General features: G+C 35.3%; 1 long non-coding RNA gene across 1 annotated transcript; it reads left to right on the forward strand.

Moving 5' to 3' along the window:
• The first annotated feature begins 599 nt into the window (after positions 1-599).
• LOC140612028 (uncharacterized) lies at positions 600-3860 on the forward strand. The gene is made up of 3 exons (XR_012013355.1): positions 600-1045; positions 3314-3353; positions 3668-3860. It is a non-coding gene; the product is annotated as an uncharacterized lncRNA (long non-coding RNA).
• Positions 3861-6925: the final 3065 nt, after the last annotated feature.

Raw genomic sequence — 6925 nt, forward strand, 5'->3', positions numbered from 1 at the left:
TATTTGCCTCTTGGAATGACATGTTTGTTAGTAGCATGGGGAACTAGCTCTGAGGGTATAGCACGAGAGTTTAAAGTCTTTCATAGTTTAAATTTATTCTGTGAAACACTTCTGCTTCTGCATGCAGATGGGCTAATGGTACTGCGACTGTCATTAACCCAGAGTCATTTCCAAAGTGCTATGCTGAGAGATTATTTTCTGTGATTATAGTCTTGGGCTTTCAGTTGCATGGCCTATTTTTGAGCATAAAGTCATTTTTTTTTCAGTCTCTTAGCAAAACACAAAGATTTTGCTAAAATGAATTAACTCTGTGGTTGATTGCCTCCCGACTTCATATTCTCTCAACTGCAGCTCCTGTCTTTTCCAAAGCACAATGCATTGCTCCAGGTCATGCCCCAGTAAGTCACTGACATATCTTTAAATGTGCTTGCGTCCATCAGTTCATTGGGTGGCACGGCTCTGTTCCTCATTGATTCTTTTCACACAACCAGCTTAGCAAATCTGAATTCAAATAAGCAGCACTTTGGTGCTGATGAAGTCGCTATTCTGCAGCACTTCCATTTCATGGCAACAGCAGAATGTTGATGGCACTGGTAAAATGGAATCTGAGTAAGACTTCCCACATGTTACTGTTCCATATTTCATTGGGATTTGTATCTTGGCTCCTTAACTCTTAGCTTCATCAGGGATTATGTCCCTTCTTTACATATCTAGATTATTAATCTCTGTTATATGTGTCTATCCCATATCTAATCACTTCCCTTGAAAGTTTCTTGTGTTCTTATGTCTGAGTTTTTTCAGAACCACTGCTGCTTGTCACCCAGGTGTGAAAGCCAGAAGCCATATATACTTCCTTTTTCAGTCTTAACTAAACATCCTCTCACCCTGTCACTCTGTAAATCCTGTTTAAACTTCTTGTGTTCCTCAAATTACTCTTTCCTTTGCTTCACTGCATTTCAGCCCTTCCGTGACTTCCTATTTTTACTCAGTAAAAGCTGAAGTCCTTTAATGACCCACATGGTGGAAAACAGAGCATTGTAAAGTGGTAAGCTGGGGGGATTTGGGGCACAGGCACATTTAGTAAGAAAATAATCTGAAATGGACACAATAGTTTATGTATGAATCTACTGCACACAATTAAAATTGCCTTTCATTATAATCTTCCTGTGGATGATGTTTCTTTGCATCAACTCTGCCTCTGGAGCCATATATATCCACTTGTTAATGATATACTTGCTAGAAATTCTGTTTTGGAGAATCTTCACAGAAAATTATAATTTTTAGACTGTAGTTCCTTCCATATTAACTTTTATCCTCATTTCAACCCCAGGTTGTCTAATGGATTTTCATTCTAATTTTATGCATGCCATATCTTTTTTGCATTGTTCTTTTAGAATGGCAAATGTTTACCTTTCATTTTTTTCTGGATACAGCAGTAGAATAATTTCAGAAGTGTTTACTTTCTATAAATCCTCAGGATGATTTCACAGTCCCTCCACCTGCCCCCCCCCCCAACCCCCCACTGTTTTTTTTTGTTGTTGTTGTTGTTGTTTTGCATTGTTCAGCAAACAAGAACAGTCTTTTTCTTGCTTTACTCATTCTTAGATGAGCTCCCACGAGTGTTGGTTTTGGTTAAAAGATAAATGGTTGGAAGGTACTTGCCTCAGATCACTGTTGTCTTGGTGATGGTCACAGGCCCCTCTAGATCCACAGCTGGAGTTTAGGTTGACTGGTCCAAATGTTAGTCTAACACTTGATTTCTGGAAAATATTCTTCTCTTAAAATTTCCTACCTCTACTACTCTAAAAAGACATGAAAAGTAAAGAAAGCCTTCTATTCTCTAAACTCAGTATCATTAGGTTTGTATTTTCTCAGAAATATTGTCCATTACTTATGGAATCATTTATCCCAGGAAGCAATAGTGGTGACATCCCATCCGCATCACCTTTCTTTTCACGGCCCTCTCACTACTTGGCTTATTCCAGGTTGTTGACTTTAAGACTAGCTATTTCAGAATTGAGGTACAAAGCTAAAAGGGGATGGAGAAAGAACTCCCTGCCTCAAAAGTAATTAAGAAGACAAATGCCTATTTTTTCTGACTGGTACGAAGTTTAGATCTAAGGCAGTAGGTAACTCGCCACTTTGTGACTCTGTGTCATGAGATGAAATCTGCATATTATTGAAACAGAGCTAGTATTTCCTAAAATCAGTGATATTTTTCTGTTAACAATAGTCCCCCAAATGTTTATAGTAAGTTGTCTTTGAGTCTTGTTTTTAAGGTTCCACATTTACTGAGTCATTTAAAAATATTTAGGAATCTGAAAGAGGTGAGCCAGATAACATTTAAGCTGAGAAGTTTTATGGTCTTGGTTTGGCTCCCTTGTTTTGAGATGAATTCCCAGAATTTCATTGCAGTTTTCCCTTTCAGAACTCAGTTGTGAGAGTAGAACACTCAGGGTGATCTCTGTTTCAAATGTAATAGTATATAAATTGAGGGTTGCGGACAGTTCAGCCATATTGTTTTAAAGCTGTTGAATTGGAAATATTTCTTACCATTAAAATATATTTTAAAAAAGTGACTTCAACTAATTTAATTTAAAAACAATGCTTCCTTAATAGAACACTACAGATTGTGTAAAAAAATTGAATGTCATTTCAAGAAGGTAGATATAATCATAATAAAACATTTGGCAATTGTGTGCTTGATATTTAATATGTGTATAAAAATAAGGCATAACTCAATTCAATCATCTGGCACAGAGATAAACTAAGTACTGAACTTAAATTTGAGATCTGCAACTGTAGGCTCTGTTTGTAGCCCCTAATAAGGAAGTTTAAAATTGCCAGTGGAATAGAGAACATGATTTCTGACCTTAGGAAATTTGCAATTTGATGGATATCCCAAACTTTTGATGTTATGCAGACCAAATAACTCAATATATTTTTTAAAAGTAAAACCAAACACATAGCTGATCCTTGAAATGCTGATTTTTCAGCACAGATCAAAACAGCAATAAACAGAGAGGAAAAGGAATATTTTCCCATGAAGGGTAAGTGAGTTGAAAGAACTTACACTTTGAACATTTCATCAAATCAGTATGTTTTAAATGACTAATCTGTTCATAGATGTTTGCCTTCTCTTAGTCTTGACTACACTGAACTCTCAAAGGCCAAGGACTCGTGATACTGAATACATAGTAGACATATATTAAATGTTTCTTGAATAATAAACAACGAATATGTAATGTTATTAACTTAAAATAAGGAAACATGATTGACTTGCATCTGAAACTTTTTTCTATTTTACTTTTAGATTTCTTTAAAACTTTGTCAGACTCCTAAGAAATGTACAGGTGAATAAACCATTTTTATGCTTTGTTTAAACAACAGGCAGATTATTAGTGCATTAAAAGTCACGCCTTATCATTAATCTTTTAATGTCTACTAATCTTATTTGCTGTTTTCTTATAGTAGAATCTGCTATCAGAGGTTGTCAAAGGTCTTTGTAACATGGGTTTTTAGCTTAGCAAAATCCCAGCAGCATTTTGTTTTCCCCCAGATAACAAGCTAAGAACCTGGGAACTTAATCTGAGATTTTTAGATGCTAGGTTAATCTCATTTGCCCCTCAGGTCAGCTCTTTACTATTCTCTGTTCTGTTCCCATAAGGCTGATGCGAGTGTACATTACTGGCTTCCAACAGAAGAACCTATGCAGCAGATTAGAAGGATTCAAGAGTGGGAGATAGATACAGCTTCTCTCCAGGAAGCTCTTCCCTGTAACTATACCATCCTTTATTTCTCAGGCCGAGCCTTGGGGATCTAGAAACAGTGCTGTGATCTGACATTATCACTAAGTTTCTTTCCATGTACCCTGTATACTTGTTTATTAATATTCTTTATTAAATCTTTCTAGAATAATCATAATTGGAGTATTCATTCTATTTCCTATTGGGAGCCTGAAAGAAAAGAGCTTTCTTATTTTTATACTCTATGCTATAATATCAAAACATCACCTTTCTCAAAAAGAGTCTGACATGTTATGATTTTAAGACAAACTTTAGGAAAATAGTTAAAGCACCATTAAATTTTTAAAAAATATTTTAATTTATTTACTCATGAGAGGCATAGAGAGAGGCAGAGACAGGAAGACAGAGAAGCAGGCTTCATGCAGGGAGCCCGATGTGGGACTCGATTTCCAGACCCCAGGATCATGCCCTGAGCCAAAGGCAGACGCTCAAGCACTGAGCCACCCAGGCGTCCCACCATTACATTTTTATTTGATTCACTACAAACCTTTTTTTTTTTTCTTTTTCAAAATGAAATGATGAAACCACAAAAGGATTTTTCAGTTGGTGAAAGATTTTTTTCCTGTCTCATTCCTACAAGTGTATTTATCAGAAAGAATGCAACTATCATGCATTATGAAATAAAATCATTCACTGGGAAATGCTCACAGACATCTAAATTAATGAACTAAATCTGTCAATTTCAAAATGCTAAACTCATTGGATTTTTCAAGGAAACGAAATCAGGTCTGCTGCCTGAAATTTTTTTAGAAAGACAAAACATTCCACTGAAACACTGACAATTGATATTGTAAAATCTGTTTTAACAGTGCATTGCAAGACTTTTTATTAGTGTTGTATAAATCAAACTGCTTCATGGTATTTTTATTCATCAGATTTTAATTTGGGAATGTTATCCATCCTTGAATTCAGGCTGTTTAAATCAAATTATATTCATGATCTACAAGTAAACACGATCCACATGAATCTTTTGGTTATTTGGTATTTTCTTAATGCCTGTACAACAGCCTTTATATATCATATGCTCTTGCTTATTGCTACCTTAGATGTTTTCTTCAAGTTGTTTGCCATAAGAAAAAATTCATTTCTGTATCAGGATTATGAGTGTCTTTGGTTCACAGTTAGGTACTTCTTTAGGATTCTCCAAAGCACATGTTACAAAGCAATGCAAGCCCTACAAATGTGTGTTGGTAGATTTCAGTGATTGGATACTCTGTAGCATATGCTGAATTCTCTGATTATGTAATTTCTAGGGATATAAAAATAGTTATTTGAATCCAGCTTTAGAAAACATGGAATATTGGCCTGAAAGAGACTATTATACCTCTATTCAGGAGCCTGTTGGCAGGCGTTAAACTGCATACCTTGTAACCAACTCTGCTTTAAGCAGGGTGAGGAATGCAAAAATGAGGTACAAATGAATCCGTGACTTCAATGAGTTTGTATTATAAATTGAGAAATATGGTAGGCCCCTCTACCCTTTTTTGCTTATTCAAATTTAAACATTTTTGCCATTTGGGAGGAGCCCTCATAGAGTAAGTTGTGTTAAGAGTCAAGGCTCCACTGCCACCATATTGAAAATAAATAAGCTAGATATTTCTTCTTTTAATTGCTGGGGAGGGAAGATATAACCTGCTGAGACTTTGAATCTAAGAATTTAATGCAAAAATATAGGGAGGTTAAGACATTATTTTTGGCTTTGAGGTTGAGATATTGTAGCAGTAGAGATGAAGAGTACATCTTATTCAGACTGTTTTTGGAACCAACCTGGACTGTTTTCCTGTTTGCTAGCATCCTTGGATCCTGCTTCTATCCCAAGCCTGGTTCTAAGGCTTCATTGATTCTGCAAATTCTTTTTATGCTGAAGTTATCTCGAGTTGCTTGCAGTCAAAAACTTGAACTGATGCATAAGATAAAAACAAAAGCCTATGCGAAACATTAATCAGTGCTTATATATGAACACTTTTGTACTGAATCAATTGGACCCAATCTGTTGAGCTCTTACATGTACTAAATCCACAGGTGCTGCTGATGTTCTTGCCTTGATTGGTGGTTATGAAAAGAGGCAGATATAGGAACTTAAGAAATACTTTGAGTCAACTCTTGAATGTCTGGCCCACAGTTAGATCAAAAATATTTCAGGGGTGCCTGTGTGGTACAGTTGGTTAAGCAGCCAACTCTTGGTTTCACCTCAAGTTGTGATCTCAGGGCCCTGGGATTAAGCCCCAAGTGGGCTCCATACTAAGCATAGAGTCTGCTTGAGATTCTCTTTCCTTCTCCCTCTGCCTCTCCCGCTTGTACATTCACTCTCACTCTCTCTCAAATAAATAAATAAATTAAAAAAATATTTCAGTGACTTAGGGCAATGTTTACAAAGGTCAATATTAAATCAAATGTGAATTTAAATATATCAGGTTGAGTACAAGCAACAGAAATTTAAGGTTCAAAGTGCTATAAAATTATTATATTTTTGTATAAAGAGGTGTTTTTATTTTTCTTTCTTTTAGTTATTTAATTATTTTATCTATCTCTACCTCTCAATTTCAAAAACAAAATAATCATTAAGGCCATTTTTGTCAGTTCAAGTTAAATCTCATAATTTGGCTGAAAACAAACAAATGTTTGTGCTTTAGATTTAATTAAATTAAGCTCAGTTTAAAAAAAATTAAGCTCAGTTTTATTGAGTTTCTTCCCATTTGCTAGTCAGTTCTTTAGTAGGAGAAGAACAATGAATGATAAATAGGAGGAGATGCTTGGGCTTCAAGAGGCTTTCATCTTAGAGAAAAAGACATTTTTTTCTTCCTTTCTAGAGGACTGTGTGGGCTTCATCCTGAGGTATGAATGCAAACTCATCTGTGGGAAGGTGGGAAATGCAAATGAAACTTCAAAAATATTGACTCAGAAAAAGAAATATTGACTCAGGAATATGCCCCTCAAAGATTAATATTTCCCATTTAAAATTGAGAGGTAAATTACTTTTTGTCAGAATTATTAGATGTATTTTATAACTGCTTTTGTGATTCTTCAGGAAGGGGAAATAATCTTAATTATTAATAAAGAAAAAATCTAGGAGCACCTTGTCTCTTGAACTTAGAGCTGTTTCTGCATTCACTCTCAAT

Source organism: Canis lupus, chromosome 20 (assembly GCF_048164855.1).
Source record: "Canis lupus baileyi chromosome 20, mCanLup2.hap1, whole genome shotgun sequence".
In the NCBI taxonomy this organism is placed as follows: domain Eukaryota; kingdom Metazoa; phylum Chordata; class Mammalia; order Carnivora; family Canidae; genus Canis; species Canis lupus.